This window comes from Plectropomus leopardus, chromosome 11 (genome assembly GCF_026936395.1).
Source record: "Plectropomus leopardus strain MGB_pleo_1.0 chromosome 11, ASM2693639v1, whole genome shotgun sequence".
Classification (NCBI taxonomy): domain Eukaryota; kingdom Metazoa; phylum Chordata; class Actinopteri; order Perciformes; family Serranidae; genus Plectropomus; species Plectropomus leopardus.
The window spans coordinates 3,325,538-3,338,471 of NC_142186.1; positions in this window are offsets into that span (position 1 = coordinate 3,325,538).

A 12,934-nucleotide genomic window follows, 5' to 3' on the forward strand; every position below is an offset into this window, starting at 1 on the left:
CTTAATGGCCTGTGTTTGTCTGAATGGACTGTCAGTGCGCTCACATTATGGAGGTGTTGGATGACAGGGATCTGTGTGGTTTCCATGTGTGCAAGGGTTTTTTTTAACCCTTTGAAAACTGGAGTTTACTTGTGCTGCATTCAGACGCCTTTCAGAAGCATTTAAACCAGGGGTTAACATATTATTGGTCGATTACCGGGGCCGATATTTGGCATTTTGCCGATTATCTGTATGGACATTTTATTTTAATAATCGGTGATAAAATGAGTTCATTAGAAAGTGTGCTAATTTGGCTCCACTGCAGTTGTCTCTGTCCCTCTGGTCTGTTTTCACCACGACACTGTATATAAAAATGGACGATGTGCCAAAAGTGCATTATGGGAGTCTTAAACTCAACAAATACCAGAAGGCAGTCTGCAATACATGCAAAGAAAGTGTCAGCATAGGAGGAACTTTTACTTTGCAAAACTTTAGGGAGCTATTTTTATCTATTTATTTTTTAATTTAATTTTCACTTGACTTTATAAAAAAAATGCGGGAAATTGCTGTATGATGTTGACAGTTTCAGTTTTTTTATTGGAGTTTGTTATATTCCAACTTTCATATTCTGACAGAAAGATTTTCATTCTTATTGTAAATTCACATCGGTTCTAAATATCATTTGTTAGTCTCATTAATTGTTATCAGTATCAGCCGTAAAAAAAATCAATGTTGGCCGATACCTAATGTAAACTTTTGAAATGTGGGCAAAAACATAACAAAACAAAAACAAAACAAAAACGAACAAAAAAACAGGTAAGGTAACAAAATAGACCTGAAAATTAAAAACTGTTTTGATTTTTTTTAAATGATCCTTTTTCCCATTTTTGCTAATTTCAATAATTGTGACTTTTTTATTAATTTCTTGTTAATTTCTGGGAAATATCTTGTAAAGTTACTCATTACCTTCTCTCCACGTTTTTGAAAGAAACTGTGCTCAGATTTTAAGGGTTTAAATAAAACACAGGACTCCAATAACAGTAATTACAACAAATTCAACCTGCAACAGATAAGTAATAAGACCAATCTAACTACTCATCAGATCTAAAGAAACATTTTATGCCATAGGTATTCAGTATCAGTCTGACTCTGACCTGTAACCTCTTAGAAATTTATGGGATGCAGGATGCGGAGTTGCACCCTGCAGAGGTCAGAAGTAGTCAATAACATTTAAATGATTCTCAAATCAATTATTAAACTGCTTTAACCCTTTGAAACCAGCCACAGACTAAAGGGACGTCTCTGGAGCTGCTGCCTGGGAATCTCTACAATGAAATAAGATTAAATAAACCGATGTATAGGAAACGCTGGGTTAATAAAAAAAACATGTGCATATATTGTGGTTGTCTGGTGGGAGGTTCTTAGGAGCTTAGGTATATTTTTAAATTCTTTATTTTTTCCAGATTTCTTCCCACCCCAGCTTTCAGACTTTGTCAACACCTAACAGAGACACAAGCTGTAAACATGATATGGAAATATTATGGCATTAAGCTAATATGTCTAAAGTGTTCATAGACAGTCCCCCACAAACACCAAACAGATTCAGTCAAATATTAGGGATGGATGATATACAATATCCCAATATACAACAACTCATTTAGCCGACAACTGATATTGATATATTCACTTTTTACCGTTAGTGATCATCAAGTCTCTTCTGTACTGGAGTTAACATCATATTATGCACATCATCATTATGTCATGATGGCCCACCAGCAGATGGAGACATAAAGACAGTGCTTTTCACTGTATGTAGTATTCATTCATTGTGCTAAGTAAGAAAAATACTGACAAAGTGTATATGTATAAAACATTATCCCTGAGCAGAATTAGTTTTTATTAAGCAAAAACACCCAAAAAATAATCTTTAAAATACCATGTTACAGAAAAAAATATAATAAAATAACTCTTGTCTCTTCAGCAGCTAAATGCTTCACTGTGTTCACCAGCCGGTCTCTAACTGTATCTGCTGTTTGTTTCTGAGTAGGTCGTGTCAAGATTGGGCCAAGTTTATACAGCTTTTTATAATTCTGTTGAATAGGGTATTATAGGTTGACATTAGATGGATAATGAAATTAAATTGTGTTTCTATTGGCTATTATTGTGTTTGTAAATACTAGAATACAAGTGTATTTTCTTTATTTACCACAAGTGATAGTGTCTTAAGGCCAGTGGTGGAGGAAGTATTCAGATCCTTTACTCAAGCAAAAATACTAAAATCACACTGTGAAAATACTTGGTTACAAGTAAAAGTCCAGCATTGAAACTGTTCCCTTGAATAAAAGTTTACTCAGAAAAATGTACTTCAAGAATTAAAAGTGCCAAAATGCAGACAAATCTAAAATAAAACAAAATAAGACACACAAACAAACAAAAAACAAAACAGCCAAAGCCCTTCAAATTACAAAATACGAAAGAAAACGTTTATCAAAGTAGTTGACAAATTTATTTTCTGTCAATAGGCCAACTGAGTATTAAAATAATTGTTTTAGCTGTAGAATTATATTCTGTCTCTTAACTGACTTTGTAACAGAACATCATATTTTATAAACTGCTCTCATTTTCTTTTTAAATGCATCTTCATTTGTAAAGTAACTAGTGACTGAAGCAGTCAGATAAATGTTTTGGAGTAGAACGTAAAATATTTGCCTCAATAATGTAGTGCAGTAAAAGTACAAAGTGGCATGAAAATAAAATATTCCATTAAAGTACAGGTACCACATATCTGTGCTTAAGAACAGTACTTGAATAAATGTACTTAGTTGCATTCCATTACTGCTAAAGGCAGTTTTTAGTGCATGTGGGTGTAAGAGGTGAAGAACAACATGATGCCTATAAGATCCTAGAAATCTGCAAAACTCTGAATCTAGTGTATAAGTGTGTAATATTGTGTGAGAAAGTTAAACCAGTAACAGTGTCATGAAAGATAGACTCACCTTCTGTTCTGTTGTAACTTGATTTGTTTTTGTATTAAAGCACTGAAACAGAAGTGACCTACAACACAGAGGATAATGTTTTTACTTTTCTGTGGGATGCACCTTCACAACAACACACACACTGTCGTGCTTCCTGTCTTTTTCTCTCCTCAAGTTGTGTTGCAGAAATTGCATGGTGCCACTTTTTGGCCTGGAATAAGATTTGCATTCAGGACACAACATAATCCATATCCAAATCAGTTTTCCCGCCTCCTGGACTTATATGTGTACTTGATTTTCACGATAAAGTCAAATTTAATTCAGCAGATCATGAGTCAAAAGTAAAATACTTTTCTGACTAAATAACGAGAACTTGGAGCCACAATATTATGCATTACTGTGCATGTATACTGTCAGACACTTTTCCTCACATAAGTGCCATTCTGTATTATAGGGAAGCGGATTAGGGCCATTCATGATGGAGAAAAAAATTTGGGACAATTCGAGATTAAAGTCGAAAATGACGAGAACTAAATTGAAATTTCAAGAATAAAATCGAAATTTTGAGAATAAAGTCGAAAGGAGAGCGGAGAGCTCTGTGTACTTGCCCGGGGAGGGCTGCTTGTGGCGGGGGTGCTACTACCAAGGCTCCCCGGGATGAATTTCCAACGTTTTCCCCTCCTCCTCACCACCACCAGCACCAGCCACCACAGAATGGTTTAGAGGTGAGAGCCCCAAGGTGTGGTGGGATCGAGGCGGGGGTCCTGGAGGCCAGGCTTGGGGGACCTGGCCCGGCTTGGGGGGGTACACAGGGCGGGCAGGGGTCCCTCAGTGCTGTCGCGGGTAAAGGGCGGGAGTAACTTTGACTCTTAAGGTAGCCACGGCTGGTTCTGGGGGTGAGATTAGACCCCTCGGGTGGGCTGGGATCGAGGCGGGAGTCCCAGAGGCTAGGCCGGGGTCAGGGTGAGCCTGACTCTGCGACTCTGCAGAGTCAGGCTGAAGGGCCTGAAGGGCCTGGTTACGAGGAGGAGGGGAAAATGTTGGAAATTCATTCCAGGCAGCCCTCCCAGGGCAAATAAACAGAGGTCAGTGCGGCTCTCCGGAGCTTCCCCTGGGAGATAGGAGGGGGTACCTTCCTGCCGCCATCACCCCGGCCATGAGCAGCCCTCGCCGGGCAAGTACACAGAGGTCGGCACAGCTCTCTGTTCTCCTTTCGACTTTATTCTCGAAATTTCAACTTTAATCTCGAAATTATATTACGACTTTATTCTTGACATTTCGACTTTTTTTTCTCAAAATTTTGGCTTTAATTGTGTCATTTCGACTTTAATCTCGAAATTGTATTTCGACTTTATTCTCTAAATTTCAACTTTTTTCTTGAAATTTCAACTTTGTTCTCGTCATTTTGACTTTAATCTCTATTTACCCAAATTTTTTTTCTCCATCATAAATGGCCCTAATCTGCTTCTGTAGTATTAACCCCAGCCACTGTGCACTGTTTTTATTAAGCATGGGCAGTTTAATAGCAGATATTAACAACTATTTGGTATTAAATACAGGTCATTGATGTCAATCACACTATTATAAAGAATAATTAAAAAGCTGGTATTAGCAACTTTAGCAGCTTGGTCCAGACTGAAATATCTTAACAAGGGATTTCCATTAACCCTTAGGGCCCACTATAATATTACAAACACCCATATAGCTCTGCACACAAATGCAGCTATAAAAAATCAAGAGTTTATTTTTTAAACTGGCATCAGTCCTAATAACAAATATCAAATATTCATTATCCATTATCAGCCATAACTCCAATATGTTTTTAGATGACCTCCCAACACAAAGTAGTTTTTTTTTCTTTTTTAAAAAGAATTACAGCCTGGGATATCTCAATGATTAGCAGCAACATCAGCAACATTGATTATGACAGTGCACCTAGTGGAAAGTTTCTCCATATGCCAAATATAAAAAAATGATGAAAATGGTAAAAAAGTCAAAGTCCAAGGCAAAAGCCCAGAATGACACCCAAAAATAATGTTTTTATTTATTTATTTATCATATGTTTTGATGGCTGTGGGATCAAAAATTAGTTTGAATGGGTTTCAATGGTGCACTTAACAGTCTCAATGGAACAATTTTGTTTCCAATGTGTATTTTAGACTTTTGTAGGAGCTGAGCTGAAAATTCCAAGATTAAAAAAATACACAATCATGCCAAAATGTATGCCATATGCATGGGCACAGACAAAATTATTAGAAATGAAAAATGAAAAACATGAAAAATGTGCCCTATGTTTTTAAAGACTGATTTATCTTTAGACCCTATTTCTAGAACACTTTTCAAAATTCGTGTAATGCAGTGCTTCACAAAGCAACACAATAAAACATTAAAGTCATAAAGCCTTTTGGTTTAATATGCTATGATACACACATACTGTCTTTGCTCTTATTAATCTATCAGTCCTCATTAAAGCAGATGAAGCAGTGTTCGGAAAAGTATAATCAAGATGTCAGGGAGACATTAAACAGCTGAGCATTTCATCATTTGGAAGGATGTGAATTCAGGTTTTTGTGAATCCTGATTCCCACACTGATCCCATTCTTTGACCAAATTGAGCCGTGCGACTTCAAAGTCCATAAATCGAGCACGGACTGCTTTTCAAATCCCTCACCTCATCAGCCATAGATCACACCTTTAACTTACTGAGGAGGACTTCAGGTTGCATCATGGACGCTCCGTCCAGCCTGAGTCACAGCACAACATTACATCATCCAGACAGCACAAATCTTATGATGTGTCTCTGCTGTGCTTTGCTTGCTTCAGGACATTCAGGAGATTCAAAACACAGTCTCAAGATTTATTTACCAGGCTACTTTATATATTCCCAGAAAAAAAAAACAACTGAAGTTGCTAAAATTTAGAAAGATTGATTTAATTAAACTTGTCATTTTTAAGTTGCAACAGCTTCACAAAATTAAGCAATTTTAACAATTACATATAAATTGAACATACATTAGGGTGAACAGTTATATTTAGTTAAATTTTTTAAGGCAGTGGGTTTTCTAGCTAGTAGTAAAATCAACTCGTCACATTTTATAGTGCTGTTAGCAGTTAAGACTACAGCTTACAAAAACATTTACTATGATAAAATCTTGTATAGATGATTCTACTAAAAAAACTTAAACAATCCAATATAGTAATCTGTATACTATATATGTGCAAATATATGTATAAAAACACATTTTCTCACACAACAACAACAACAACAACAACAACAATAATAATAATAATAATAACAATGATAATAATAATAACAATAGTGATAATAATAATAATAGTAATAATAATAATAATAATAATAATAATAACAATAGTGATAATAATAATAATAATAATAATAATAATAATAATAATAATAATAATAATAATAATAGTAATAATAATAATAATAATAATAAAACATTTTAGTTATAAAGTGCTTATCATAAACTCAAAGACACTCTACAATAGACAGAGCGTTTCAAACGACAACAAGAAACAAAAAAAAGAAAGAAAACATAGCAACATTGTCACGTCTGCGCCACTGCTGCTTTACCTCACTCACCTCTCTCCTAATCAGTCTGCTTTCCTCCACCTGCGGTGTCTCCCTCTCTCTCTCCCTCTGCCTGGCTGCGCCCACGTCAGCAGTATCACCTCCACCTGTTGCTCATTTCCTGTTTCCGCCTATATAACCTGCCCTGTGTCTCACCCTCAGTGCCAGATTGTTCTTCCTGAGGAGAGACTATCCAGCACTCTGTTCCTGCCTGCCTGTTGCCGACTCTGTCCGTCCCCGACTAACCTGCTCTGTCTCTGCCCCGGTGATCCGACCTGCCTTCTAAATCCTGACTCTGAGTTTGATCTGCACCTTCCTCCTTCCTGCTTCCCGAGAAAAGGAGGTATTCTGCGAGCCTGCTCTCCAGAGAGTTCCGCCATTGCTGGAGTGAATTCATCTGTGCTGCTCGACTCACCAGCTCTGCTCTCCCGGTGGGTCCCCTGCCTGAACCACGTCATCAGTTCGGCCCGTTCGGAGGTTCGGCTCGGTGAATCACCGAAGTGGACGTTCTACCTTTTGAACATTGTTCGGACTGTGATTTTGCTCGCTTTTGTTAATAAAGCCTCTGAAAGACTCTGTCCGGTTCGTGTGTTGTATTTGGGTCCAGTCACTAGCCCTGACAAACATAACACAAGCATATGAAAAAACACACATCACAGTCACACTTTAAAAGCTTGTTTAAAAAGATGAGTCTTGAGCAGTGATTTGAACATGGATGGGTCAATGCAGACTCAAATATTTTTGGGGAGTGAGTTCCAGAGGGAGGGGGTCACAATGGAGAATGCACTGTCCCCACAGGTTCGGTTCTTGGTTCTGAGTGGCGGAGAGAGGAAGTTGGCATCAGAGGAACGAAGGCTGCAGGGAGGAGTGTGGTGATGGAGGAAGTTGGTGAGGTGGGGGGTGGGCTTGGTGGTTGAGGGCTTTGTGGGTGAGGAGTAGGATTTTAAATTGGACGTGGCATGGGACAGGGAGCCAATGGAGATTTTGGAGGACAGGGGTGATGTGGTCGCGGGTGTGGGTGAGGAGGCGGGCAGCAGAGTTCTGGATGTATTGTAATTTATTGAGGACTTTGGATGGTGTACCATATAGGATGCTTTTTCAGTAGTTGAGTCTGGATGTAATGAAAGCGTGAATCAGTGTTTTGGCAGCAGAGTAGTAGAGAAATGGGTGGAGGCTGATGTTTTTTTGTTACATAGGTAACAAAGGGTTTTAAAAGTTAAAGTTATAAGGGATGTCTTCCTGAATTAACATTTAAAGTGTTGTGATTGAAAACTATTTATGCAGATATAGATCTTAAGTAGATCAGTAAAGACGGGTCCAGCATATTGGACCAGATAGCACAGACAAAGCTGCATTAACTTGACCACAGCTGATATTTTTATATGGTCAAACAAACACAGGACTCTCAACCAGGAGAATGCTGTTGGTGTCTGTGTGAAACCAAGTCAACCTTGTTTTCAGGTAAGGTTGTGTAACTGATGTATGGGCAACACATCGCTGATGTGATGTATTGACCTTGCATACTATTAAATCTAACCATTAAACTTCTGCATATCTAGAGGTTGAATCCAGGGTAAACCAAAGCAACAAAATAATTCCTGGCATCATAATTCAAGCCTCTGCTCCAGAGGTAGTTCAGGGTAAGGTTTACTGTGTTAGATGTTAATGATTGTTAAAATCCTCCAGCTCTTTTTCCCCCTGTATTTTCAAACCACAGATTAGAAAAAACTGCAATGGCAAACATGAAGCCATAGAGAAGATTGTGACTCACAGCAATGAGGCTTTGTTAATGATCTTGCACAAGAGGGCTTAGGGCAGGTATGTTCCTGTTACCAATCCATCTAGCTTCAAAATTTCTTTAAATATAATAAGACTTAAGAGGAGAGTGTCAATGCATTATTATGTAAATGCTGTTTAACTCCACTGAGCTGTGCCCTCAGACAGATCCATCCTGATGATGAACTCTCAGATGAAGCAAACAGCTGAAACAAACATTCTTCAAGCTGCAGTGGTCAATAGTTCCACAGGCAATACTTCAGAGAGCAGGACACACCTAAATGCAGCTCATCAAAGTTTCATCCAGTGACTGTGGAGAGATTCCCCCCCAAGGCACTTGTAATGTCTCATGAGTGCACCGAGCAGATGTGCATGCTTCACTCCTACACACCACTGGGTGGCAGTGTCGCTTTAATTAAAATAATCTTAGACAGCACATGCAGCACAAAAGAGACTGTCACCAATACCCAGCATTCACAGCTACTTATGTCCATTATGTCACACAAGCTGTTACAACACACAAACAGTAATGATCAGACTTTTCATTTTTTATTTTCATTTCAGAGTAATTTATAGTAGTTTATAGTTTATATTTATGGTCCAAAAATCTAGTCAAAATCCTGACTGATTTTAACTGTGATTGTTTTTACCTTGTTTTAATTGAATCTTTGTTGTATTATATTGCTTTATTATAATTTATGATTTTTTTTTAAATTTATTGAATACTATTTTATTTACAGTGGCTGATATTGTACACTTACCTGATTAAATAAAGGTTTATATATATTTAACTCTCTACTTTAACTCTTAATGCAGCAGCAGGTAAATGTAGGATGTGGTCAGGTTATATGTCACAGCAGACTCAGGTTACACATGTTTTAAAAATATGAAAAGTTTTCCTCCCAGCATCCAGTGGGACAATACATTTGTTCCTAAATCTCATTTTAAGTGTGCTCTATAATGATTCCTTGTTTTCACAGCATCTCATTTAAATAGTTAAATATTATAAGTGAATGTTGTTGCACTATGATTTACATTGGAGCATGATTGGTAAGCTTCTCCACATGGACTAACAAGAGATTTTTCAGTGTCAATCATAAGTGTTAGAAAAGGGAGTACTTTTGTACATTTTAGTACTTAAATAAATGAATGAATATAATGTCTATTTTAATGCCGTATCTTCTGGCTCTTTTTATTATTATTTTTTTTCAGTCAGTTTGCCTGTTGTTGCCTGCTTAAAATTTTCTGTTTTTGTGTGTGTGTGTTTTACCCTAAAATATGTTTGTCATGATCATAGACTTTATAAATATAGGATGTAACTACCGTGATGTCACCCATTGGTTTGTGGACTGCTGTTTTGAAGCCTCGAGTTTGGCATTTTGGCCATTGCCATCTTGTATTTTTTGAAGCCAGAGGTGGACATATTTGGACGAAAGGTTGGAGCCAGCCTGTTCCTATTCTGAACTTGTAAAGTAGTTTCAGTACTTCTGGTGTTAGAAAATTTTTGTGACGTTTGAAGTTACTGAATTTTGTAAAGTTGTTGCACCTTAAAAATGACAAGTAAAATTACCTTGTTCGGCCTGAGTGTTAGCAACTTCAGTAAACCAAGTTAAACTGACTCGACAAAGAGGATTTATCCAATGTCTGCCAGTTCTGCTTTCTTAACATGTTAAAGAAAATACAAATATGATTGACTAGTTTGCATCCAGCAGAATACAAATATATAGCACAGCAAACTTAGAATGACTGATTTATTTAAACTTGTCATTTTTTAAGTTGCAACAACTTTACACAATTAAGAACATATGACTAAATTTTAGGTACATGTAACAATTAATTATATAGTAAACAGAAATTAAGATTAATAGTAATATTTACTTACATTTTAAGGCCATTAGGTATCCTAGATTTCTTTAAAGTTAATTGTAAACTTTAAAGTTTACAGATTTTACTGTATATTTGGTGTGTCTGTGTGTGACCGTGTATGTCCTTTTATGTGCATTTGCTTACTTGTCTGAATGTGTGTGTTTATGCTTGTCTGCACTGTGTGTGTGTGTGTGTGTTTGTGTGTGCGTGTGTTTTCTTGTACAAGCTACATAATGAGGACCAAAGAGTATTTTTGCAGCAGAGTGAGGACGTTTTTGGAAAGTGAGGACATTTTGACTGGTCCTCAGCTCTTCAAAGGACTACTTGAGGGTTAACACTTGGTTTTAGGGTTCAGGTTGCAATTAGGGTTAGGTTAGGGTAGGGGTTGGGATTAGGGTTAGGCATTTAGTTGTGTAAATTAAGGTTAGGGTAAGGGGCTAGGGAATGCATTATTTCAGTGAGGGTCCTCACAGAGATATAAGTACAAGTTTCTGTGTGTCTGTTTGTGTATGTGTGCTGGTCTGGCAGCTTTGTGGTTTTACATCTCATGGGGTTGATATGAATTCTGATTGTGATGTGCAGCTCCAGTTTACAGGCGCATATTATCCGATTACACGAGTGACCACTGACTGACCCCAGGAACACACCAACACTGCCTCTGTGTGTTCTGACTGCTCCTACGTCTCTCCGCATTCCAGACAAAAACTTGAAAAGAAACAAAAAAAGCACTTAATTAATTGCCTGACATATTTTCCAGTCGTTCTCCCAGCCAATTTAGTGGGAGATGTCAATCAGGTGGATTAGGCTTGTTTTTCTGTTAGCCCTGTGCTGACAGTGGGAAATGATTAAAAGGGGAGATTATGTGACAGCAAATTTGTGTTGATATCATTAAACTTTCATCATGGACTGGGTCTAAAGCTCTAAATTGCTTATTAACTCAGCTTTTTGTGGCTGTTTGCCTATCAACACTTCAAATGAGCCAGATATCAGAGCAGTTCCCCCCCAACTCGCCGCATTCTCTGCTCCGATTGGGCTGTGGAGACATCCTTTGTATGACTGGGATAAAAACACCAACACACGTTCATGGATTTTCTCCCATTTCTGATCCTTCTCTGCAGTCTATCAACAGTCAGACAGAGTCTCTGCAGTACTCTAATCAATCAGGGAAATACTGTCGAAATTTCAAAAAGTGTTATGTGGTTTAGTAATATTCTAATAATGTGAATAAGTATGACTAGTGTATATTAATATTTGTTGCTCGGAAAGATTTATTAAGGTATTTATACAGGTCAGGGAATAGCTGGCTCTCTATGAACTTGGACTGTCCTTAAGAAAATGTAGCTTAAAAGATTTGCACTAAAAGACTAAGCTTCAGCTGTCATTCATGCAACGGATGCATTCTAAAGTTCAACCACAGCCCTGTCTACACATACACGGATATTTTTTTCCTCTATGATCTGGAACTTTTGACCCACACTGAAACAGATATTTACAAAATGCCTTCTGACACCCGGCACACTGCCTGTGTGAACAGGGCATGATGGCCTCCTTGCTGAACTGCTACGGCTTCTGCTCTGACTTCAGCCTTGCCGAACTGCAGCATGTTTCATGGTTATGGTGTTCACACATTCACACGCATTGTTGCAATGTCGCTGCTGCGTCACGGCCTGCAGATATTAGTACTGTATTTTCATATTTATAAGTTCAAATTCCATTCATTTATGAAGTCTTGCAGCTCCTGCACAGTCGACGAAATGTAAAATAAAATGCATTGTATCAACAACTGATGGGATTTTGTCCACAGAGACGCTGTCAGAGGGCTTTTGTTTTGAAAGGGAGGCAGGGAAGTAGGAATAAAACAGCCTTGTAACAGCCTCTTTGTATTTCCTCATCTCTGTGACGGAGAAAGACTTTTAAACTGTAGTAAAAAGTGGTATAGACACAATATATTCATCAAAACACCATCTTCTCTGTCTATTTTTGCTGACAAACGCATGCATCATGGGTAAAAAATCAGTGAGCCTCTGTTTCTCTAGATGTGCTGATGTGCTGCAGCTGACACGCAGCTGAGACGCGCCTGACAAGCGCTGCTCAGGCGGGCAGTTTGCACGCTCTAACTTGATAACATGGGCGCCAAAATAAAAAACAACACGCTCGGCGCTCCTGACGAGCTCACTGTGTGAAAAGGGCCAAATGCACCTTGGAATGTTATCACCAGAGGAGAAGTCACACAACATCACTCAATGGAAACGCAGTCATCTTGTTTTGACATTTTGAAAATATCACTAAAGTTTTGCATAAATCTGTAATGGAAAGCCATTTTATGATGACATATCAAATAGGTGTTTTGAAAAATTAGCCAGTGCACTTCACTACCTTTGCTACAGGGGAGACTGAGCAAGACAGCTAACACTGGCGAGCCTCTGAAATCATTTTTGAAGTTCTGGTGTGAACGGAGATTTTTGTAAAATGAAGGTTGTGTGGACATTTTTTTTTCTTTAACTGAGGGGGAAATATTAATTCAAAAATATCTGAAAATAGCACCCAAAGGCTTCAACAGAAGGTAGTTGGGAGGTGTATGAGCCTGGCCCTCTTGTGCCCCCTATTATTTGACTATTGTCAAGTGTCAAATAATATACATTTTTGTTTTGCCCCATTTGTCACTGTGTTTTCTCTGATGTTAATGAAACTGATGAAACAGTGCCTGTAACCGCTGTAACCGCTCTGCCAGTATGTGTGGTCAAAC